Raw genomic sequence first — 26786 nt, 5'->3', positions numbered from 1 at the left:
CTTTGTAGTAATCAACACTATACAGTCTTAGCCATCTACCCAACTACCTGGAATATAGTCACTTGCTTTGTTAATTCAAATACATATTTATGGAGTTTCATATTTGTTTGAAAAGCTACATTTTTAAATATTTACTCCTTAGGAGAAAAAAGTCTCCAACCTCTGAGTTGCTGAGGAACAGAGTCACCTAACAGTTAGCAGTACATTCAGGATCTCTTGCCTAATACTAAAGGTCCTGTGCCGGGGGAACGAATTTTTTTTCTAGCTGTGAAAGCCTGGGTTCTAGGTCCAGCCCTGAAAACATGTATATACAAACATTATATATTTTATATATTATACAGACTGAGCAAGTTATATTTATGTGTCCAAAATTAATATAGAATATAATACCAACAATTAAGGAAAAAGAAGCCATAAACTTGAGAAGGTATGTGGAAGGGTTTGAAAGATGGAAAGACGGGGCAAAGTGTCCACACTTTGGTCTTCGTTCTTATTGAGTTTCATGTGTTTTGCAAATTGTATCTTATATCTTGGGTATTCTAAGTTTCTGGACTAATATCCACTTGTCAGTGAGTACATATCACGTGAGTTCTTTTGTGATTGGGTTACCTCACTCAGGATGATGCCCTCTAGGTCCAACCATTTGCCTAGGAATTTCATAAATTCATTCTTTTTAATAGCTGAGTAGTACTCCATTGTGTAAATGTACCACATTTTCTGTATCCATTCCTCTGTTGAGGGGCATTTGGGTTCTTTCCAGCTTCTGGCTATTATAAATAAGGCTGCTATGAACATAGTGGAGCATGTGTTCTTCTTACCGTTTGGAACATCTTCTGGATATATGCCCAGGAGAGGTATTGTGGGATCCTCCGGTAGAACTATGTCCAATTTTCTGAGGAACCGCCAGACTGATTTCCAGAGTGGTTGTATAAGCTTGCAATCCCACCAACAATGGAGGAGTATTCCTCTTTCTCCACATCCTCGCCTGCATCTGCTGTCACCTGAATTTTTGAACTTAGCCATTCTGACTGGTGTGAGGTGGAATCTCAGGGTTGTTTTGATTTGCATTTCCCTGATGATTAAGGATGTTGAACTTTTTTCAGGTACTTCTCAGCCATTTGGTATTCCTCAGGTGAAAATTCTTTGTTTAGCTCTGAGCCCCATTTTTTAATGGGGTTATTTGATTTTCTGGAGTCTACCTTCTTGAGTACAGAGACACAATTTAGAGCTGAGATGAAAGGATGGACCATCTAGAGACTGCCATATCCGGGGATCCATCCCATAATCAGCTTCCAAATGCCGACACCATTGCATACACTAGCAAGATTTTGCTGAAAGGACCCTGATATAGCTGTCTCTTATGAGACTATGCCGGGGCCTAGGAAACACAGAAGTGGATGCTCACAGTCAGCTATTGGATGGATCACAGGACCCCCAATGGAGGAGCTAGAGAAAGTACCCAAGGAGCTAAAGGGATCTGCAACCCTATAGGTGGAACAACAATATGAACTAACCAGTACCCCTTGGAGCTGGTGTCTCTAGCTGCATATGTATCAGAAGATGGCCTAGTCGGCCATCATTGGGAAGAGGGGCCCCTTGGTTTTTCAAACTTTATATGCCTCAGTACAGAGGAATGCCAGGGCCAAGAAGTGGGAGTGGGTGGGTAGGGGAGTGGGGGGGGGGAGGTATGGGAGACTTTTGGGATAGCATTGGAAATGTAAATGAAATAAATACCTAATTAAAAAAAAAGAAAGATGGAAAGAGAATGGGGAAATGATATATATTGTAATCTTAAAAAAATTAAGCAATGATTTACTGTATAGTTCCTGAAGAACTATTCTATGAACCACTTGATTCTAATTCAATGACATTGTTAATATTATATTTCTTGATCCCCCACAACAAACTCACAAACTAAAATTGCTTTTTTTTTTTACTTTTCAAGGGAGAATATCAATTCTGCCATCACTTAGGGTCGGTGGTGGTTTGAGTGAGAATGTTATAAAAATAATATGCTTTTCTCAGTAAGAAATCACTTTACACACCGAGGATGAAGCAAAGGTCTTTACTAACCTGCCTGGCCAACTAGGGCTAAAGCCAAAATAAAAGGTGGTATTAAGCAGGAGATTTTACTAATGTATAGCTACTTTGTGTTTGTAAACACAGTCCTCCTTAAATCTCTTTTGGGTTCCAGCCCTAGGTTATACTTTGAACAATGTAAAGAAAGACAGGAGATTTCAAGTCTGACCACTTGGGCAGATAGGAGATTTACACAGCAAAGATATTACATATTGTCAGATTTATTTTATGTACATTAGTATGGTTCATTTAATGAATGTTACCCACGCTCATCTTGCCTACTCAGGTGAGTTACAAATTACATCTTTACTGATAAGACCACAGGGAACCTAATGGCAGACCTGGACTTAATGATGGTTGGACCCTATGCCCCCATCACAGAATTACCCGTTAGAGCAGTGGTTCTCAGCCTTCCTAATGCTGTGACCTTTAAATACACTTCCTCAGGTTGTGGTGACCTCCAACCATAAAATTATTTTTGTTGCTACTTCATAACTGTAATATTGCTACTGTTATGAACTGTAGTGTAAATGTCTGTGTTTTCTGATGCTTTTGGGCAACCTCTGTAAAAGGGTTGCTTGACCCTCAAAGGGGTCATGACCCACAGGTTGAGAACCATTGCATTGCGTGGAGGTATGCCATTGGGGTTGGGTTTAATGATTGGTTAATCCTAATGAATAAACATTTGCAGACTAACATCCTGAATTTTGCTTATCTCTCACAGGCCTGGCTAGCAGAGTTTATCTTTAGGGTGTTTAGGGACAATGCTCCTTTAGGTAAATTTTACTTTGTGTGATTTAATGTCTCTTAAGCAAATCTAATTAACACTTTTTTAGCAATGCCAATTCTATTACTTTGACTATCTTCTATATTAACAATAGTCTCTATAAGCTCATATATTTGAATGTTTGGTCCCCAGTTGGTAGAGCTTTTTTGAAAGGATTATGAGATGTGGCCTTGGTGGAGGAAATGTGTCATGTGTTACTGAGAGAAGGCTCTGAGGTTTCAAAAGTCTCTTTTCCCATCTCATTCTAGTGGGTCAGATGTAAGTTCTCAGCTACTGCTCTAAGACAATGCCTACCTGCCTGCACCATGCTTTTCACATGATAGTTGTAGTTGTTTGAAAAAGATGACCCCCATAGGCTCATATACTTAACTGTGTGCTCATTATAGGGTAGCAAGGCACTTCTTGATAGGGATGAGGAGGTGTGTCCTTGTCGGAGTGGGTGTGGCCTTATTAGAAAAAATGTGTCACTGGGAGTGGGCTTTGGGGTTCCAGAAGCTCAAGCCAGGTCCAGTGCCTTTCTCCTCCTCCTATCTGCACATCCAGATATATAACCTCAAATACATGTCTGCATACTGTCATGATTCTTTGACCTATCAATAAAGCCATATGCATGTTTCTTGCTTGGCTTCTTTGTTTCCTTTACCCAATAAGTAAAGACCAAATCTACACCAGCATGTCCTTTAGGGAATACAGAAAAGAAACATCAAACTGTCCATGTAACAAACTGCTAGGCTTGTTCTTGAAGAACAAATTGGTAGGCACAAAGGACATGGGGGTGGGGGTGCGGAAAAAACAAAGGAGTGAGACAGCAGGTACCAGGGGAATGTGATAGTCTTTAGGGGTGGATTAAGAAACTCTCTAACACTCTCGAGTTCTAGAGAAGAGGAGATTTCTGTGAATTGTATCTGTAGAAGTCTCAAATGTTAGCAGGTCTGAGGGAAAGAGGGAAACCACTGTCGGGGTTGTGCTCCCTTAGGCACAGTGCTTTATGATTGAACTACACTGTTCCAGCTGCTAAGCTGCTGAAGTTAGCAGGAGTGCCCAGCAGGGTATACAGTGTAGCTCTTGCAAGGTTTCCCTCAATAGCATATGTAGACAGCAAGAGCTGAATATGCTGAAGAGGAGAGCTAGAGTAACCAAGGAAAGCAGCTACAGCCTCTGGAAAGGCTGTCCAGACAAACCTGCCCAACCCTAGTCTACTCAAAGTGCTTAGCACATCCAACCCAACTGCACATTTCCCTAGTCCCTTCCCCCCACAAAACATCTTCCTGTTCTCCACCCAATAAGGGTCTACATCCACCCAGAGTGTTAGCTATTCTAGAAGTATTGGTATTCTTACATATCAGCCCCAGCTTGCCCCAGCCCTTCTGGTTTCTTTTGTCCTGCCCATAGCTCCCAACTCTCCTTCACTTAAAAGTTCATGTCGCATTCATCCCATGCCAACTGTACTGGTACATAACTGTAATTTGTGACACTGTGGTGGGAAGATCATAAGATTGAGGCCAGCCTAGACTTTACAATGAGACTCTGTCTCAAAACCTACCAAAAAGATATTGCCTTCCCAGAAACCCAAGGAGACTGGGAGATGGCTCTCCCCAACAGGTCAGGATCCCAAAAAAGATAATTCTGCCTAATCAAAATTTCAGAAAGATGATTTAAAAAAAAAAAAAACTAAAGACCTTTAAGCAGTAGGAAACAAAAAAAGGAGTGAACTACATCAAAAAGCCAGACAGTTGATCTGGTGTGTAAAAGGAGAAAGTTGCAGATACAAGAGTCCTGTGCTTGGGCTCTCAATTGGAGTTCACACACCATTTTTGAGACAATTAGAGTGATTTTATGCAACAGAGGCATTGTTCATTTTCTACAGCGTAGCAGAACAGTCCAAATTCTCAATATAGAAAGTTGGAGTTGAAGAAACAGCTGTGAAGGACAAAGGAGACTAGAGTTGAAAAAAATCAAACAATTATTGAGTACATAGCAAATGATTATAATAACTCTAGGCAACACAGTCTCTGCTGTAGACTCTAAGACAACTGATGCTTGATCTCTTATAACTTGTAGCTAAATCATGGCTGGTCTTAGAGAGACACTTGCATATCTAATGCTAAAACCTGGGCTTGCTCCCACAGCATTAGTGATCATGAAACAGATACCAAACAGAGAACAGTATCAAAATTGTCCCATACTTAAAACCAAATAGTATATGGGACGCATATCAAAAGAATCTGGGGGGTGTGGGGAGGTAAAATGATTCGGGGGACAGGTAAACCAAGATTGCACAAGTATTCAGAAAGGATGAGGCTGGAGAAATGCTGAGTCCAGGGTTCCAAGATCATAGGCTCCACATGTGTTATGCTTGTGACTTCCCATATGACAAAGTGTATGCCTTTCAATGAGCCCATGTGAATGCTCAAAGAATCACACTCCGTCTGTTGATTTTACCAGTCACACAAAGATGCTCTTAGCTTCTGCAATTTTGGTTATTGTCTTAATCAGGGTCACTATTTCAGTGTTGAAATGCCATGACCAAAAGCAACTTGGGGAGGAAACGGTTTAATGATTTATTATACACACACACACACACACACACACACACACACACACACAAACATCAAAAGCAGTATGGACAGGAATTCAAATAGTGCAGGGGCTTAGAGGCAGGAGTTGATGCAGAGGCCATGGAGGAGTGCTACTTACTGGCTTGCTTCCCCTAGCTTGCTCAGCCTGCTTTCCACCATCCCAGGGACAGCCCCACCCACAATGGGCCCTCCCCTATTGATTGCTAATTGAGAAAATGCCTTATAGCTGGATCTCATGGTAGCATTTTACCAATTAGGGATTCCTCCTTTCAGTTAACTCTAGTTTGTGTCAAGGTGACATAAAGCTAGCCAACACAGTTATAAAACTGAATATTTAGCAATAACATCTTACATTTTTCTAGGCATTGGATTTTGTGTTGGGTAAACTCGTATATTAGACTTAGTTTTATCAAAGAGAACATATTTAAAATTTTCTTATTAATAAACTAAGAATCCTAAAAACAATTGATTTCATATTACAATGATATGTGAAGAGCACAAGACATAGAGCCATAGCCTTGGATGGGCACTGGCCGTGCTTCATGGGATGAAGTTTGTTTAATCCATGTATCAGAGGATGAAACGCTAACGGGAGACCCAAGTCTCCAGCTTTACAACTTGACCCTGAACGTGTATTCGTCTTAAGAGAAGAAATTCCACCATTAAGAAACCTTTCTTAGTGAAAGGAGGAAGGGCTGGATTAATAAAAGTCGGCTCTAAAACACTTTATCATCATTGATCTCGGTGCTCTGCAGATCTTGGCTGTCGGTGATCTCAGGCTCTCTGTATCTTTGCCATCGTTGATCTCCGTGCTCTCTCTCTCTGGGTCTTTGCCATCGCTGGTCTCGGTGCTCTCTCTCTGGGTCTTTGCCGTCGTTGATCTCAGTGCTGTCTGGATCTTTGCCATCTTTGATCAATGCTTCTTATGTGTTCTCGACAGATATCCAGCATGTGCCAGTCAGTGTGTAGGCTATGTCCAACACAGCACATTGACTTTTTAATTCTTATTTTATTGGTGACATACTGAAGCTCCGAGGACTTAATGAACTTGATCATGGCACAGCGACTTCTAATTCATTTGCCAACTCCATCTGCTCTTCAGCATTGACTTTCCAGAGTAGAGAAAAGGCACCAAGTGCAGATGCCTGGAAAAAGTCAACTGGGATTTTGCATCTCTGACTATGTCCTGGGTTTCTATGTACTATCCTCACTAATACGGCTCAGATTTCTGGGCTTGACCAAGGTAGAAAGGATTATCATCACGATTAATTAACTTGTTCTTCCTTCCCTGAGCTACCAAACCAAAACCCTAGTACCCGCTGTTGTGTTGGTTGCCTCTGACTATTCTTTCATAGTATCCTCACACAACAATCAGTGGTGTTGTCATGGACTTTGGAAGAGAACAGCCTTCCTAGAAACCACTGTTTCAAATTATAGAAAATGAGCCCAGATAGCCAGTCCTTTTCTTTGAAACCACTCTAGTAATAATCCTGGTAATCCTAAATGTGAAGTGCAGGAATCTCAAAGGAGTTTGGAGTCTTCAAGGAGATAAACCAAGGAAAAGTCAGAACCTATGCCAGTGGGTAAGAAGTTTCTAGACAATCAGCTGGATAGGACACTGGTGCTGACAGCCCTTTAAGTGCACAGGTTGGTCAGTTTGTGAGTCTCCACAAAGTATGCCCCAATCAGCAAACCTGAAGTCAACAGGCCCCAGAGAGTTCTGAATGGCTGCACAAACTAAAGCAGACACAATGTCTCGTCCCACTGCTGAGATCTGGAGCCAGGGCTCCTGGTACAAATCTCTTGTTCTGTGAAGTGTGTTGAACAACTCAGTAAGGAGTATTCTATAGAAAGCTCTATTTTACAACAAATTTCCCCTGCCCAGAAAGAGCCAAATCATTTCCCATGGTGACTAATGTTGCCCACCACATACCAATTCCCCCATGGTAGGTTAACCACTGTGGTGACACAGCTGTGTACAAGTCCTGTGGCTTCCACTCCCAAAGAGAGCCCTGTGGGGGTACTCAGTTCAATTCATGTTCTACACAGTTAGAGTCTGGGCTGTTGATCAATGATGAATACTACCTACACTGGTCTCCTCTTCATTTATATAAATCACAACCCAAGTCCTTCCCCTGAGCCTGTAATTTTCAGATCTTGCTGACTGGGTCATATTTAGTAGTCAGTTATGCATTGGTCAACACTTCCTAGCCTCCATAGATAAACAAAGGATAGATAAGAATTGAAATTGGAAAGGAAGAAGTCAAAATATCACTATTTGCAGATTATATGATAGTATATATAAGTGACCCTAAAATTTCCACCAGAGAACTCCTAAACCTGATAAACAGCTTCAGTGAAGTAGCTAGATATAAAATTAACTCAAACAAGTCAATGGCCTTTCTCTACACAAAGAATAAACAGGCTGAAAAGAAATTAGGGAAACAACACCCTTCTCAATAGTCACATATAATATAAAATACCTTGGCATAACTCTAACTAAGGAAGTGAAAGATCTGTATGATAAGAACTCCAAGTCTCTGAAGAAAGAAATTAAAGAAGATCTCAGAAGATGGAAAGATCTCCCATGCTCATGGATTGGCAGGATCAATATAGTAAAAAATGGCTATCTTGCCAAAAGCAATATACAGATTCAAAGCAGTCCCCATCAAAATCCCAACTCAACTTTTCAATGAATTAGAAAGGGCAATCTGCAAATTCATCTGGAATAACAAAAAAAACCTAGGATAGCAAAAACTCTGCTCAAGGATTAAAAAAAAAAAAAAAAAAAACCTCAGGTGGAATCACCATGCCTGACCTAAAGCTTTACTACAGAGCAATTTTGATAAAAACTGCATGGTACTGGTGTAGCGACAGACAAGTAGACCAATGGAATAGAATTGAAGACCCAGAAATGAACCCACATGCCTATGGTCACTTGATCTTTGACAAGGGAGCAAAAGCCATCCAGTGGAAAAAAGACAGCATTTTCAACAAATGGTGCTGGCACAACTGGCGGTTATCATGTAGAAGAATGTGAATTGATCCATTTCTATCTCCTTGTACTAAGGTCAAATCTAAGTGGATTAAGGAACTCCACATAAAACCAGAGACACTGAAACTTATAGAGGAGAAAGTAGGGAAAAGCCTCAAAGATATGGGTACAGGGGGAAAATTCCTGAATAGAATAGCAATGGCTTATGCTACAAGATCGAGAATCGACAAATGGGACCTCATAAAATTGCAAAGCTTCTGCAAGCCAAAAGACACCGTCAATAAAACAAAAAGGCCACCAACAGATTGGGAAAGGATCTTTACCTATCCTAAATCAGATAGGGGCCTAATATCCAATATAAATATATATATATTTATATATATTTTTATATATTATATATATAAAGAAGGTGGACTCCAGAAAAATCAAATAACCCCATTAAAAATGGGGCTCAGAGCTAAACAAAGAATTTTCACCTGAGGAATACCAAATGGCTGAGAAGTACCTGAAAAAATGTTCAACATCCTTAATCATCAGGGAAATGCAAATCAAAACAACCCTGAGATTCCACCTCACACCAGTCAGAATGGCTAAGTTCAAAAATTCAGGTGACAGCAGATGCAGGCGAGGATGTGGAGAAAGAGGAACACTCCTCCATTGTTGGTGGGATTGCAAGCTTATACAACCACTCTGGAAATCACTCTAGCGGTTCCTCAGAAAATTGGACATAGTTCTACCGGAGGATCCCACAATACCTCTCCTGGGCATATATCCAGAAGATGTTCCAACCGGTAAGAAGGACACATGCTCCACTATGTTCATAGCTGCCTTATTTATAATAGCCAGAAGCTGGAAAGAACCCAAATGCCCCTCAACAGAGGAATGGATACAGAAAATGTGGTACATTTACACAATGGAGTACTACTCAGCTATTAAAAATAATAAATTTATGAAATTCCTAGGCAAATGAATGGACCTGGAGGGCATCATCCTGAGTGAGGTAACCCAATTACAAAAGAACTCACGTGATATGTACTCACTGATAAGTGGATATTAGTCCAGAAACTTAGAATACCCAAGATATAAGATACAATTTGCAAAACACAGGAAACTCAAGAAGAACGAAGACCAAAGTGTGGACACTTTGCCCCTTCTTAGAATTGGGAACCAAACACCCGTGGAAGGAGTTACAGAGACAAAGTTTGGAGCTGAGACAAAAGGATGGACCATCTAGAGACTGCCATATCCAGGGATCCATCCCATAATCAGCTTCCAAAAGCTGACACCATTGCATACACTAGCAAGATTTTGCTGAAAGGACCCAGATGTAGCTGTCTCTTGTGAGACTATGCCGGGGCCTAGCAAACACAGAAGTGGATGCTCACAGTCAGCTATTGGATGGATCACAGGGCCCCCAATGGAGGAGCTAGAGAAAGTACCCAAGGAGCTAAAGGGATCTGCAACCCTATAAGTGGAACAACAATATGAACTAACCAGTACCCCTCGGAGCTCGTGTATCTAGCTGCATATGTATCAAAATATGGCGTAGTTGGCCATCACTGGAAAGAGAGGCCCATTGGTCTTGCAAACTTTATATGCCCCAGTACAGGGGAACGCCAGGGCCAAGAAGTGGGAGTGGGTGAGTGGGTGAGTGGGTGGGGGAGCGTGTAGGGGACTTTTGGGATAGCATTGGAAATGTAAATGAAATAAATACCTAATTAAAAAAAGAAGAATTAAAAAACAAAAAGAATTGAAATTCAAAGGTGGGCGGGGACAACCAGGAAAATGTCTGCAATCATTTTCTTAATAAAAGTGATGTACAAGCGGAAGAGTCTCTTCAAGAAACAAATCGTCTACCTTTGCTAAACAAGAATAAACCAGGCCTGTTGAAGATATAAATAATTCTTAAGACAGTCCATTCTGAAGAAAGTACAAGCAGATTATCTGATAGTGGTCAAGTGTGAAAACCTCAGCAAAAGATAACAGCAACTCAGCAGCGATCCTTGCTGAATAGCACTGTTGGCTTCTTAGACCATAGTCATTCAACCTGTGATTGCAGTGCGAAATTATGTCTGTCTGTCCACATTCACAGGGTTCCCAAGTACCAAAGACTTCCGTTCACTTTGGGCTGATTCGATTTGGTCTCTGCACTCCAGCTTTGGCTGCAGTCACAAACACTAATACTGAAATCTACATTGCCTACAGAAATTTAAAAAGATAGAAAAAGTCATTTTGAACTTTGGGGATTTTTAGAGAACTACTTCTTTCATATATTTCTGACTAAATAACTCATTGGTTTTTTTGTTTTTTGTTTTTTTTGGGGTTTTTTTGCTACATTAAATATCTAGGGAATTTCATGGGAAAAGCTTAAATTACTTAACAAATTATATCTCAGTTAGTGGTTCACTTGTGTCTGCACATATGTATGTGTGTATATGTATATTAATAATGTATATGTCTGTTGTGTGTATAATGTGTGTAGGTGGTATGTGTGTATTCAATGTGTGACATGTGTGTGTATACATTGTGTGCTCTGTGTGTATATGTGGTATGTCTGTGGTGTGTATGTATGTAGGTATAGCATGTGTGATGTGTGTATACGTGTAGCGTGTGTGCAGTATGTGTGTGATATGTGTGTGTACAGTGTGTATTGTTTTGTATGTGGTATGTTTTTGCAGTGTGATGTGTGTATGTACAGTGTATGTGGTCTGTGTGTGGACTATGTGTTGTATGTGTATATGTGTGTTGTATGTATGCATGTGGCATATGTGTGCTTATGTGTGTCCAGTGTGGTGTGTGTACATTGTGTGTAAGATGAGAGATATGCTGGAGTCATTTCTTTACCACATAGTTTCCAGGGATTACACTTAAGTCAAGTTTGGCAGCAAGTGCTTTTACCCACTGAACCATCTGGCTTGCCAGATTTTATGTTGTATTAATGACTACAAAATTAGTAACTCTATATAAATGAACTTACGCCTAAAAGCACCTGGTCTTTGACTATATGTGGCCTGGGATATGTGTGGTGGGGGTTGGTTTGGGTTTTCAGTTGGTATTTTTGTTGCTGTTGTTCTTTCTTAGTATAAATGGAAAATGGTTGGAGGAACACATAATGCGTTTTATCAGAGACCGCTGGCACAGCTGCAGCTGGGTTCACTGAAGCCTGGTTAAAACAGAAGTAATACACGGTCTGCCCAGAAGTGCTGACATCCCTGAGCAGGGACTATGCCTATTCTCCCTGTGCCGTATGACTAATGACAACTGGCAGGACACTGTCATAAGTGGGAGAAGCAACAGAACTATTTCAAGGTGTAAAAAGTCTACAGGTTTTTCAGACCCCCAAAATCAATAAGGGAGCCAGGCTTAATAACAGGAAAAAATTCAGAAACAAGCAAATAAACATGAAACTCCTAAATTACTATAACTCAACCGTTAAGTTAACTCAACCTTCTGCCCTTTCTCTAGCAGGCTTCATGAACTCTAACTGGAGTGACCAAGTAAAACAAAATGAACAGGGAAAATATCATAAGAAGATAATTATATATATATACATATATATATATGTATATATGTATATATATACACATATATGTGTATATATATATATATATATATATATATATATATATATATATATATAATGTTCCAGTTTACTGGCATTAATCTCCTAGCAATAAAAATAGACATCACATTCATATTGCTTGGCACAATAGCACATCCTACAACCCGAGCTCTTGGGAAGACTCAAGAAGGATCAAGAAGTGAAGATCAGTCTGGGCTTCACAGCAACTACAAGGCCACTAAGGTTACATAATGCCATTCTGCCTCAAAAGACCAAACAAGAGCACCACCAAAAAGACTTTGGCTCTTCCCTAGAAGTAATAGATAACACAGAAAGGTATTCACTACATCCACACAGCAGTCTCATACTTCACATATGCGGATTGTAAATCCTTAAATAATATACCAGGATTGTGTTACTCTTCCTGCTTTACAGATGAGGCATCTGGAAAAATAGTCTTACATCCACTATTGTTCAGCTATGAGTTGAGGGAACCAGGATTTAAATCCAGAGGATCAGGCTTTAGATACTTGGTCAATTAAGGTGTTGACCATTTTGATACAAAATAACTACACTAGGCTTAGGCTGTATCTTGGTTGGTAGAATGCCTAACATGCACGGAGTCTTGGGTTCTATTGCCAGGACCGCATAATGGCAGACATCTGTAATCCTGGGCTGGGGGAGTTGAGACAAAAGGCTTCAAAGCTCAAGGTCATCCTCAGCTACATAGGGAGTTCAAGGCTGACCCAGGATAACTGAAGCCCTGTCTCAAAAAATAATGTTACAGTAAAGAAAAAGGAGCAACATGTAAACACTATACTCTACATTGCTTCGTTTTTTTCTCATGAGCCTACAGGTAAATAGCTCTGAAACTGCTTTAACTTTGTAAAAGGGTGTACTAAATAGCTAAATAATAGATAGTGTGTATCAACTGTCTTACTATTAGAAAGAGAAATTACAAATGGACAAGAATGCTTACAATAACATCTGTGGAGTTAGAGTTCAATACAAAAGGAATAAACTCAATGTTTTGCTTAGCAGACACACACACATATATATATATTCAAATAGAATATATGTATTCAAATAGAGATTGTATGAAAATAATTATAAGATGCATCACAATGACAACACACATAGAGTTGTAACTCCTACTGATCAAGCTCAGAGAAAATAAACTCCTTAAAGCAATAGGCACACATCCCACCTGGATCTTGTTGTCTAGATATTTGGTTACGAAATACCTTGAGAAGGTAATTGATCTAGGACTGGGGCAAGAAAGGTGAAAGATACAGGTGAACAATTGTATAGTACCAGAAAATAAAGAGGTACTTAGAAAAAAAAAAAAAGGATGAGGGCATGTCAAAAAATATAGAATTCAATCTGAAAGAACTGCGAATGATCAAGACTCAACAATTTAAGCAACAAAATAAACAATAGGAACCTATTAGCCAAAGTATAATATAATCATACATAAGTCCATACTAATATAAAGAAATAAATACAGAAGCAAATAAAGAGCAATCTTCCCTATAGCATAATCCTAAATTATATGGCACACATTGTACATTATACAGTTACATTATATATGTGCATAGATGTGTGTCTCACTTTAGGAGTTAGACCTCGTCTTTTCCTTCACTTTGTTCAGGAATGGGTTAAACTTAGTGACTCACTTTCAAAGAACACAACAGGGAACTGAGAAGATGGTGGCTTTACAGTTGTGAAGACTGCCTGACAAAGGCGACCTCAACTGAATGATAAGGTTACTGCCAGTGACAGTAGATGACTGTCATCTGATATGGCAAGAAGCACGTTCCAATTCTGTGGGTTTTCCCCAAAAGCCCGCAACTGTGGTCTGTTCATAAGAAAACAGCAGATAAACCCAGATTGTGGGACATTTTACAGGATATTTACTCAGTCCTGATCAAGACTGACACGGGGTCAACGTGAACAGATATTTTATGAAATTGTCACAGGCTGAAGAAAATTGGAAAGACCTGATAACCAAATACAATTTGGCCCAATGTTTCCAAAGCAGAAAAAATGGTGGAGGAAAAATACAATTTGTACTTTATTAGGCAGTAACATACCTTTGCGAATTTCTTTGTCTTTAGACTAGACTACAGGGATACAAGATGTTGGCATTGGGGACCTGGCATACAGCAGCTTCCTGCACTATCTCTGCAACTTTTCAATAAAGATAAACTTGTTCCAAAATTTAAAGTTTGTGCAAGAAATCATTATATTCAAGAATAGGCCATCTCTACAAGATACATACAAGAGCAACTATCACCATGTCATTGAAAACTAGATGTAAGGCATAAACTATTGTACATTTTCTGAAATGATTATTATTTTTAATTTTATTTTATTTCTGTCTGGCTTTTTGGGAGGGTCGGTGTGTGTGTGTGTGTGTGTGTGTGTGTGTGTGCGCGCGCGCGCATTCCATACACTACATGTGGAGGCTAGAGGACCAATATTGGGAGTCATTTTTCTTCTGTCACTTTCTTGAGGAAGGGTGTCTCTTGTTTCTGCCACACTGTATGGTCTTAGTTCGCTGATCCACAAGATTGCAGGAGGGTCTCGGATCTCTAACGCCCATCTCATTGTGGGTGTGCTGGGACAACATACACCTGACTTTTCGCATGGGTTCTAGGGAATGAACTAAGGCTGTCAGCTTTGCATTTTTAGGCACTGAGCTACCTCACCACACACACACACACACACACACACCCATGGTTAATTCTTCTTAAGGCCCTGAACTCAAGAGATTGACTGTAGACTCTTACCGGATGTGTGTCATGTGCCAGGAACTGTTCAAGGGACTATGGATGCACTGGGAAACAAGATATGGTTCCTGTCTCCAAAAACCTTCCAATATGCTTGGAAAAAGAAACAGTAACACAAAATAAAACATGGAGTGATATGTGCTGTGTAAGAAGTCATTTCGAGATCACAGGTATGTACCTAAGAGACAAATCCATGTGAGACAGGGATAGCCCCGGGAAAGAAAGAGTGCCTCGATGTGTCTTACGGCATCCAAGGACTGCAGAGAAAAAGTAACACCAAACACCGTCTAACAGTGTCAAGTACATTTGAGAAACACGGGTCTAATCACATCACTCTGAACAGCCTGCAGAATTTCCCGTTACTCTCAGGATCAAGACTAATTGGTTACATGTGTGATAGTTAATTTTCTGTGTCACTTTTCTAGGCTACGGCACCAAGTTACTTAATCAAACACTAATCTAGATCGCTCTCCCTTCCTTCCGTTCCTGCTTAACACCTACTTAACCCAGAGCTCTTAGCTTGGCTTGCTTCCTCAGGGAACCTTCTCAGGCTCCCAGCTTAAACTCACTCAGCAGAACCTTTCAAGAGACCTCACAGTTCTGCATAAGCGGTGAGGGTTTCAGCATGGAAGCCCCATGAAGGAAGGCAGGAGCTGTTTCTTGTTTGGCTTTTTTTTTTTTTTTAATTCTGTTCCTTAGCATAGTACTTGGAGCATGAAAGTCTCCCAGTATTTGTTTAATGGACGTCAGCCAGATGAGATAAGGCCAGAAAACAGCCACAGCTTCAGAAGTTCTTGCCAGGTAGAAATCGGTGACCCAGTCCTTTTGATGACTCATCAAGTTGAAACTCGAGGTTAAAAAAGGGGAACCTGGGGAGGCAGTCAAAGCAAGTGGAGAGAGGGGATGTATTTACTGGAGACAGAAATGTCCCTGCAGATGGGCTGGAGGCGGTCACTGTGGCTACATCCTCATGTTGACACTGACTTCAAAAATACCACCTGTCTCTTACCCCAAACTGGGGTTTATGTAATAACATTTCCCACATATTACCAGCTGCCAAGTGCTGGAACTCTATAAAGTACCTTTCTGGGGTCTAAACACCAATGTGAGGCTATTTCAACAGGGGAGATATAGACATATCCTTACCACATGTATTTATTTTTCTGAGTTAATTTCCTACTTATTCTTTGAGAACCTCATACATGCATATAGTATACTTCAGCCATATTCACCCATACTCCCCAGTCTACCTTGTCCAGATCTGTCCTCCATAACCCCCTCCCAACTTCACATCTGTTTTTTTTTTACAACCCATTGAGTCCAATTAGTACTACATATATATGCATATGTCTATATGGATGGATGCATGCATTAGCATGGGCAACCAACCAGGGACCACTCCCCTGGGGAAAACTACTTCTCCCTACCCTAGCAGCCATCAACTACTAATAGTCTCTCAGTTGGGCTGGGGGCTCACAGACCCCTCCCATCCGTGCTGGGAGGTTGACCAGCTCAGTCTTCTGTAGATCTTGTGCAGCTGACTACAGCTGCTCCGAGCTCGTGAGTCATGTCCAGAAGTTAATAACAGTCCTGCCATGTCTAGAAGATGCTGTTCTGCTCCAGTCCTCCCTGGCCTCTGGCTATTATAATCATTCTACTCCCTTTTCCAGGATGTTCCTTAAGCTTCAGATTATAGGGGACTATGGTCTAGATGTCCTATATGTGACAGAAACTTATCACTTAATACATTGACAGGCTATAAGTCTCAACATTAACCATCATCTACTGAACAATGTGCTTCTCTGTTTAGATCCAAGACTTGTACTGATCTGCAAGTATAGAGATATGTACTTAGAAGTCAGTTTGAAACAATGTCTAATTAGTAAAATCATAGTACTAGGCTCTCTCCTATAGCCTATAAGCTCCCCAGGCACAAATTTTGACCATATTAATAATATCACATGTGTTTTCTTCAGGAGAGTGGACCTTAAGTCCAATCAGAAGCAGTTGGTTGCCCTGTTAGTGTGCTACTATTGCACCCATGGGCTTATCTGGCCGGGCTGGTCATTGTTGTAACTTCAGAAGACTAATTGGATATCTCTATGTGGTGTATTCAAGGGAGAATGAATAGAAGGAAGAGAGGCCATTAAGCACTTCAGAAATGTTATCAATCGTATGACAATAAAAATGTGCATTTCTAAATTCACTCACCAGTGTGAGGGGGGAGAAAGGAGCCAGACAACTTGCCACATCATCTTTCAGGCTTGAGCAGCAGACTGAGTATCAAGAGCAGGAGGAAAGGAAGATGTGAGAACTCTTGAGAAAGTGGTCAGGACAATTTAGAGATGCAACAAAAATGGGAGACGCAATTTGTTTAGGAAAGGAAAAATAAATGTTCAAAGGGAAAATGCAAGCATGGAGATAATAGTATCCCGATGTCAACTACAACATGCCAGCAGATGACTGGAGACCCTGGGTTACACTTTAGGAAGGAAAATGGGCTGAGGGAAGAGGATTGAAGGTCATCAGCCTAGGGGGACACCTGGAGACATGAGTACATCCTGTGTGCTCCCACGTTACCATAATTGTCCAGGCTGCTTTCAGGACAGCTCTTAAAAATATACTAAATCATTTTCATGTATTGAGCTGACTGGTCAATAGTGCCATGACGTATCCATTTTACTGGCAGTTATGATAATTAAAAATGAAACAGAAATCGCCAGCATTAGATATTTTTATTTGGGCTCTCACTATATATTGTTAAATGTTGATCCCACTCACACCAATGAACAAAACTGGCCACAGAATTGTAGAATCACCTTTAACGCCTTTAGATAGTATCCTAGGTGGACCACTGTCTCTAAATGAATTTTCAAAGCACCAAGAACGTTTGTAGAGACAAAGACAGCCAAAGACTGTGCAGCTGGGGAGGTCAGCTGTGCATCAAAGTAACTCCCTAGAGTCTCCCTGGAGAGAGAAAGAGAAAAGGAAAGACAAGGAAGTTAGCTGTGACTAAAGAGACAATCTAGATACAATATGCCATCACAGCTGGGGCCAGGGGAGGTCCAAAGTGTACAGCTGTCCCTAACTAGACCTAAAACAAGCTGGGCCAGAGGCAGAGGGAAATGGAAAGAGATAAAGAAAGAATGGGAAGGCACCGGTGGGTTCTGCCCAGAAAGCGACAGCAAGCTGGACATGGAGTATGGAATCGGGGAGGGTTCTCCCTGAGTAAACCATAACTTAGCAAACATGTGTCTCCGAAGAGATATAACCTGAAAAGGGACTGTTTGGAAGAGGGTCAGAGGTTGTTAGCAGTTGAGAGGGGGATACTGTGTGACTCCCCCTCATGACCTGGCCTGACTTCCTTCAGGCACAGAACTGTGATTACCACCAGAGTCACTTCCAGAGGTAGTGAAACTTGCTTCCTTTGGCCTCCATGCTGTCTGGCACATTCCATATGCAGACTTTTCTCCTCCCGGCCACCCACCCACCCGCCAGTGGATTGCACAGGTTCCCTTCCTCTGCTGTTTTCATCTACAGGAACATCTCTGGGTTCCCAGAGCTTCTCTCAAACACTCTCTCCGGGCGACCTCTGATGTGCTTTGACTTCTTCACGTGTTCGGGGCTGTGAAAGATTTACTGTCTCATCAACCTCTGCCCTGAGCTCAGACATGCATGTCTATTACATCACCTCTTAGGTGATTTACTAACCCGACTTACGTAAGAACGAACTCTTCTTTTCTCCTGCAGACTCACGCCTCTAACATTGACTATCAATGAGTTCACCTCCACTCAGCCCTGGATTTGTTAGCCAATCTTTCCATTAGGTACTCTCTCCAAGTACCCTGGATTCTCCCAACACCGAGTTACACCCTATTGCTAAATCTTATTTAGAATTCTCATTTTATCTTCCACTAGGCCTTAAACTCCGTAATAGAAAGCATTGTCTGTTTTGTTGGTAAACCTATTTCTAATACCCAGCCTGGTATTGCTATATGCTGAATAAATGACTAATAGTAATGAGGTGTAGTTCTGTACTAATCAGCAAAACTCATCAAATCCTATCCCTGTCAAGGACATCTCCTTGGAGAATTAGAAAGGCTTCCAAATGGACCTTTGGGTCCATCATTTTAGGTAACCATGACAGCTGCAGCATCTCAGCAATGTGCATTTCCTGAGAATGGTACTCCCAACAAGAAGCATAAAGAATTAATGAATGATGGCCAAAGAGGTTGCTCAGTGGTTAAGAACACTTGCTGTTCTTGCAGATTATCTGGGTTCGATTCCCAGCACCCACACTGTGGCTTACAGCTGTCTGTAACTGTTTCCAGGAAATTTGAGGCCCCCTTCTGGCCTCTGGGGACACCAAACACCGGTGCACATCATGCATGCAGGCAAATACTCATACACATAAAAATAAAAATAAATTTTTAGAAAAAAAGGAAGAATTAATGAGCCCTCTTTTGGTGTCTAAGCACGTGGGGAAGCAGAATATAAAGTTTTAAAGTTAAGAATCCATGAAATAGACCATATCAGACTACTCCCTGAATCGCTATTTTCAAAACTTGATCATATATGGGAATCATCTGGACTGCCTTGGAAGCACAGATGTCTAGCCTGACCCCAGGGTTTTCTGACTCAGTCTGTCTGGGACAAGACTGCAGAATTTGCATTTCTAGCAAGCTTCCAGGTGCTGCTGCTAACAACGATGATCAAGGCATCACAACCATGAGAACCACCGTACTGAACATCTGACTCATTACTCAAGCAAACAGAATGGATGCTGGGGTAGGGGCAGCTCTCTGAAGCTGGCAGACAAAGGTCTCAGCAGTGAGCAGAAAATTCACATCCGCGAAACTTGCACAGGGATCAAAGAACCTCCTTGAAACAAGGCAGAACACTGTTAGCAGAGCCCTTGTGTGGAAGCTGAAGACTACCAGAACAATTGGATCAGTAGGAGCATCCAATTAGTGCAAAAAGGACACCATGGGTCCACAGCGTTTTCATACTTTCATCAATAGCTCCTCACTTTACCACTGGGTACCAAGATGCTGCTCCCAACCCTTACCCAAACTTAGATCTGCTCAATAAGCGTGTGCTACATTCAGGCCACAATGGTTGGTGCAGAACTGACACGTGACGTAAACTAACTCAATGAGAATCTATGCTAGATGCTACTGAGCTAGTTGTGACTAGACTGCCCCTTCTGCTAGGATCCACAGTGATTGATGCAGAACTGACATGTGATCCACACTAACTCAGTGAGAATCAGCCCCAGATGCTATTGAGCCCATTGAGACTAGAACTAGCCCTTTCCTCTGGGATTGCCAAAGCAAAGAGATTAAAAGCTGGGAGTTTTAGCTGCCATTGTCATTACAAGATGTGTGTGTGTGTGTGTGTGTGTGTGTCAGAGAATGACACCAATACTGGAGAAACTACCATCACCCATAGTCAGCAGGGTCTCTGAAGTTAGACCCAAAACCTTCAGATGGGTTTGTGTCTCACCACTGAAATATCTTGACTGAAATAAGAGAGAATTCTGCTATCCAAAGCATGCATGGCTCTAGTCTAAGATGACTAAGTAACTAACTCTTCTAGAAATTTCTCTCCAGATAGGCAAACCATCAAGGTGCATCGCAATTCCAGCAATGAAAATTGTTGCTAATGTCATTGATTTACTTATTCTGACACCTTGTACTGTACCTCTTGCCTGCTGCTTGCCTTCTTTCCCTCCTGTGTGATTTCCCTGAATGGAGGAACTGTCCTCTTTGTAACAGTCTCCCTCCAGGCATGTGCAGTAGCTAGCTGCTCATAAGTGACTCTATGTAAACACCATTTTTTAAAATGTGTCAAAAATTAACCTCATTAGTATGTACCCTAAACAAGAGAGTTTTAAAAGAAAGACTGGGGGGCGGGGGGGGGAGGCACACAGGAACTAACACTAAACCAGTAGTCGCCTTTAGAGTCAAGTAAACCACACAGCTCTAGAATGAGTACTTCTGACCAGATCCTAATTTCCACAAGAAGTTTTGCCATTTCTCTTTTTCTTTGAGAAATCATCACGAAGCAGGGGGGTACCAAAGAATGACGGCTGAGGCGATGACTCCCACATCAGTCAGTTTCCTCTTCCCCAAATTAATTTCCAGAAACTCTGCCACATCATGCAATGAGAACCCCCTGGTTCTAACTCAAAGGACAGTCCAGAAGGCTTGGGCAAAGACATGAGCAGCCTCTCGTTGACAGCTCTCAGTGACAAAGAGCTTCCTGCTAGAGGACTCGCAAATGCTTAATTCATGGGAAAGAATTTGGGAAACCAATCCCAGAAAGGACTTGTAAATTGGGTCTAACACGGTTGATCACTCCAGTCTTTGTTGCGCTGCTTCCTCCAGAGTATCAGACTCACAAGGTGCGGCTGCAGCCACTGGATGTCCATCTAACGACTGGACCTGAGAAGGTCCATCTCTTTGACATCAAGGGGCCTGCCCTGGGAGAGAAACAGATGGCGCTGCCTTTTCCAGTCCTTGCGGATGTCAGAAGATTAGCGGCGTGCCTCTGAGTCTGCCTCAGAGACTCTCTTTACCACGGTTCATATGCTAGCTCACGGGATAGGCGGTGAAGTTCACCAAAACAAAACCTAACCTCAACCATCCAAAGCAGCTGGCGGAAACTGTGAGTGTTTCTAAGGGGCTGACTTATCTAGCTGAGGCAAATACGTGTGAGTGCTTCAAACAGGCATGATAGCAGAAACAAAACTGGGTGTTTATTGAGTGCTGTCTCTCTTGATTCCTTTTCTCCTTTGCTGGGCATGAGTCTCCCTCTTAGCTTTATCTTAACAAGGGATGAAGCCACCAGTGATAGAAATCTGACTCTCTGGGAACTCCATTATAAACTAAGTTTATTTTCCTAAATAGAAAACTCATATATGTGTTTCCCAAGACATTTAGAAAAAAATGACAAATCATTAAAGTGCTTATAATCTCAGCACTATTGCCTCTATGATGTTCTTCACATACACACTCACACATATGCACATGCACACGCATGCACACACACACAGACACACATGCACACACACACATTCACATATACACATGCACACACACACTAACACACACAGACACACACATGTACACTCACACACACACACATACTAATACACACACACACACACACACACACACAAAGAAACACATATACTCTTGCACACTTGAAGCCTATCAGATCTAGGTCTAGAAGAATAGATGGATATGCAAAGATATCTCTATTAACAATGGTTATATTGTCCCATTTTCTACCTATCACATTCTTATAGCTATTTTCCTACATCAATATATTCAACATTGTCGAGACTACCTAAGATTGTACTAATGGACACCATAAAATATTTAGTCACTGTGGGATTTCTAAATTTCTGCTATTATCAAAAATATGAGTGAAGATTCTTGTTGATAAATCTTGGTGCACGATAGGAATTTTTTTCACACACTTCTGCTTTCTCATACACTTCTGGCTAGTTAGGCAGCACCTGAAGGAACACAGGCCTTCCTAGGTTTGTAGAAGCTGCTTTCCATCACCATAACTGTTTCTTCAATTCACAGAAGAGAAACATTAAAACGACTATTTAAAATGTATGACAAGAAATGAGGTCTAGTAAAATAACCGAGTAAAGATTAAGAACCTGTTTTTGAAGAAGGGAAAAGCTCGACCAATTTGGATGCTCAAACTATCTTCCAGGAAATTCATCAATTTGAGTCATGTGTAGCAGGTTCCATAATTATAGAGGACTCGTGAAAACATTTCTACTCTTTCCTATTTTTTAATTTTAAGAATGAAACGATCCAAGAGGACACTTAAAAGATATTATTACCTCTCATTGTGATTTTATTGCCCCATCAGAAAACAGTCGCTTCTGAACTGGCATGAAATCTAGCTATTGATGAATCATGCCCCCCAGATCACTCTGGAATACGGCTAACAGGGAAGCTTGCCTCCCGCCAAACTCGAGAAACGGTGGTGAGGTTGAGGAAAATCATTGTCCTGAGGGCCTGCAGTGATTTTAGAGAGTGTCCCTTAGTAGTTACTGCACTCTGTGACCTCTGGAAAAAGTGTAAGCAGCTCTTTGCATACACTCCACCCTGCCAGTTTCCCTTACAAGGCTCATTCTCTCCATCACCACTGAATTGAAAACAGTTGGGCAAGCTCTGCTAATCGGCAGCTGCTTGCAATTAGATGAAGCATTTAAAGCCAGTCTGCAAACTACCTTCCCAACTGCTCAGCCTTCTGCACGAGCTGTACACCGTGACAACTTGCCAGGATGTTTAGCTTATCTCCATCTCTGGTGGTTTCCATACCTTCCTTCTTTTCTCCAATCTTCCCACACAGGGTCTGACTCGTCCAGGTCCTCTTGTTGACTTAGAGGAACACAAAAAAAGGGAGATGGGGCGTTAGTCAAAACCAGGTTGAGCTGCTTTGGGCTAAGATGGAAATTTCTATCCAGGCGATTATTAGAGGCAGAGATATCTTGATGGGTCCCGGAGAGAAACAGGGAGGTAACCTTTCCCTTTCGGTTCCTTCCCTTTTTCAGTTTCTAAACAGCAAGCTGGAAGGTTCACAGAGATTGTCTCTTTTAGGGTGATAGAGCAAAACAAGAGGTACTGGGGTTTTTGTTTTTTGTTTTTTGTTTTTTTTTTGTCAGTGATTTCCAGTTTCCCTAACCTAAAACAGTCACTTTCTCTAGCAGAATAAGTGGCAGGGTGTTTCCTTCACCAGGGAAGAAACTGAGGGTCGAGAATCTAACCCAAAGGACGCACAGATGGCGGGTGAGCATGAACTGAAGTCATCTCTCCTGCCTCTCAGTCCTGACCACTTCCTGGATGCCAATTGTCTCCTCTAGAGGGGGGAAAATAAATCCTCAGACAGCTCCACACAATGGAGGCATTCTCCCCCAGCCTCTCCTCACTGTGGAAGAAAACGCGTGTAGACCCTCAGCCCTGCCCATCATGGGGCTTAAAGTAAAACTGACCCATAAAACAAAACGAGACAAACAGGTAGCATTTCCTTCGCGCAGTTGCCTTTCCACGACCCCACCTTAGGCCACCTACGAGAGATGCTTCGTGCACATAACCATCTCTGCTGCTCTATTCTTCTCTAGTGGGCCCTCCATATTGATCACTCACTTGGTCTCTCTGGTTGCAGGAGGCACAGACGGAGAAGCAGAAAGGGAAACCGTGAGAGAGGTAGAAAGGTGGGCTGGAAGGGAGGGAGCAGTTGGGCCGCCTCAGAATCGAAGCAGAATGAGCTGAGACAGGGACGTCAGCCCCCTGCCTCAGCTCTCTCCCCGACGCCCGACATACACACACCCAGAGCAGGTCTGTTCCCCAGCAGGCTACCTCCGAAAACCATTTCTGTTTCCTCTTAACCCCAATGGCTCTCTCCATAGAATTAGAAGTACATTTCAGTATTTCATATGAAAGCAGAAGAGGAAAGAAGACCAGGGAGAAGAAAGAGAAGCTGCATAAGAGCAAAGAGCAGTTACATATGTATGCCTGTGTCATAGCGAAACTCACTATGGTGAGGGCTAAATTTAAAAACATGTTAAAATGACATTTTGGCTGAGGATCCTCTTAGATCTTTAATGTGGAATTCCCTTCACCCCCTCATTTTTCTACATTCTACCGATTATTAAATAATCACCTTTTTTCTATGTTTTTTTTTTCTTCCTGAACAGGGTCCCACTATGTAGCTCTGGCTGGACTCATAGAAATATGCCTACTTCTGTCTCCCACGTGCTGGAATTAAAGGCATGTGTCGCTCTGCCCGGCTAACACCCATTTCTTAAAGTGGGTTTCTTAGCTATCACGTTCATCTTCCTTCCCCCTTGACATTCCTACATTTTCTCTATATCCTACCTACAGATTTTGTTATTTCTCTCCTCTTAATATAGTATGCATACTATCCTTTTCCTACTGCTGAAGGTGGCCTTTCATATGTGCTATAGCCCTGGTACATCTAGAAAACACTGTTCCTCTACTACCTCTGGCTCTTACACACTTTCAACTGCTCTTCCACACATAATTGCTGAACAATATCGTGTTACAAATGAATTCATAATGGCTGTGACTGCATGCACAAAACCGGATGGAGATCAAGCCAGCTAAAACCCTAACATGGATGGGAAGGGGGCTCTCAAAGCCATGCCCTAGATGAGGAGCTATTGGTGGCTGCTGGAAGACGGAGAGTGCCAGTTTTCATCAGTGATGTGTGCCTTGATAAACTGCCCCTGCTGCCATCGAGGTTCCTGGACCCATGCACATATTGGCAGCAATAAATAGACATGGTGCCTTGGTTTTGGGGAAAGGTAGTAGGTAGAAATGAGAGGAGTTAGGGAGAAGGCAATAGGGTGGGTTTGATCAAAACACGATGTATAAGAAATGTTTATGAAATTCTCAAACAATAAAATAAAACAGGAAAAATTCTAATCTTGCTAGGAAGAATCCATATCTGATTCATTCTCATATCTTTCTTGGTTTTCAATATATAATTTCATATAATGTTTCCTTAGCAAAGTAGATTCATTTCAAGAATGAATATGGCTGTTTGATTTATAATTCAGTGAAAAATACTTCAAATGTGTAATTAAGAAAGAGAGGGCGAGTAAGAGATGGGTAACTATACAGGCAAAATGCCTGTGACAGAAAAGTGTAGGGCACATACATTCAGGGTATGTTCCATTGGTATCATGGGTTTGGATGACAGACAGGCTGGAAGTGACCTGGGCTTTATATTACTGAGAAAGAAGAACCATACCACCACGATAGACTTAAAGAATCACTGGTTTTCTGTTTTGTAGAAGTCTATCACTGGGCTGGAGAGGTAGCTCTGTGGTAAAGAGACAGGTACCGCTCTTGCAAAAAAAAATCAAGTTAGGTTTCCCGCACTCACATTAGATGTCTCACCTGTAACTCCAGGTCCTCTGGCTTCTGTGGGAACCTGTGCTCATGTGCGTGTGCCTGTGTGCCTGTGTGTGTGTGTGTGTGTGTGTGTGTGTGTGTGTGTGTGTGTGTATACACACTTGGAATGATACAGGGAGGATTAGTATGGCCCCTGCACACAAATTCATGAAGTGCTCCATATTTTATACAACACAATTCCTGCACCTTAAATTTGGAAAAGAGGGCACTAGACATGCTAACAGGGAAAAGTGGAAGCTCGTGGGCCTCAGCTATAGACAGAGCACCCACAGGCAGTGAAGGAATGCTGGAAGCAGGAGAAATGCTCTTCCCTGGGATCAGTCCCAGAATGGTTATCCAATAACAAGTGGTTAGGCCAGAAAACAGATCAGATACGTACGAGTAACACTAAAAAAACTAAGGAGGGTGTGTGTGTGTATATGTGTGTGTGTTAATCATAAAGAAAGAGAGACCATGATTTTAAGAAAAAGTAAAGAGGCACATGGGAAGGACTGGAAGGGGGAAAGGGAAGGGGAAATTATGTTATTATATTTAACTATTACCTGTAACTTAACTCCATGGGGTCCTTCTGGCCTCCAAGGGCATGTGCTCGCACATGTACTTATGACACACAGATATTCACACAGACACAAAATTAAAAATAAAAGTAATATTTTTAAATGTGTGTCATCATCTCGAGGGTGCAGCTCATTGGTAGAGCGCTTGCTTAGTCTGTGAAAATTCAAGAAGGAGTTCAAGTTCAAGCACTGAATAACAAAGTGTTTATATCCCTGATGACAAGACAAGAGAATGCAATGCTATGAAAACACAGCACCCAGCTTTCCACTGTGGGTACCATTCTAAAGAGCTGCATGCTGTAGTCTAGGGTTTATATGTTCTCACCCAGAGTGAATGTATTACAATCTATGACCCCAGGTGATGACATTAGTGGGAAGTGATAGAACTTAATAGAACTAAGAAGCACCTAGGCATAAACATCTTCCCAACAAGGACTTACTAAGGCATGAAGGCCTGCCCTGGAT

General features: G+C 41.6%; 1 long non-coding RNA gene and 1 pseudogene across 2 annotated transcripts in view; one reads left to right on the top strand and one right to left on the bottom strand.

Annotated features, from left to right (window-relative positions):
- Positions 1–24272, bottom strand: part of Gm35154 — a 90216-nt gene extending 65944 nt beyond the window's left edge. For both annotated transcript variants that reach the window (XR_380292.3, XR_001779767.2), the window contains exons 1-2: positions 23971–24272; positions 23146–23205 (exon numbers count right to left, since the gene is read on the bottom strand). This is a non-coding gene — a long non-coding RNA (predicted gene, 35154). The remainder of the gene's footprint in view (positions 1–23145; positions 23206–23970) is intronic.
- Positions 24273–25847: 1575 nt separating this feature from the next.
- Gm22087 lies at positions 25848–25931 on the top strand (annotated as a pseudogene).
- The last annotated feature ends 855 nt before the right edge of the window (positions 25932–26786 follow it).

Source organism: Mus musculus, chromosome 10 (genome assembly GCF_000001635.26).
Source record: "Mus musculus strain C57BL/6J chromosome 10, GRCm38.p6 C57BL/6J".
Taxonomy (NCBI): domain Eukaryota; kingdom Metazoa; phylum Chordata; class Mammalia; order Rodentia; family Muridae; genus Mus; species Mus musculus.
The sequence above is the reverse complement of the archived record's forward strand: the minus strand, read 5'-3'. Positions and strand labels throughout refer to the sequence as shown.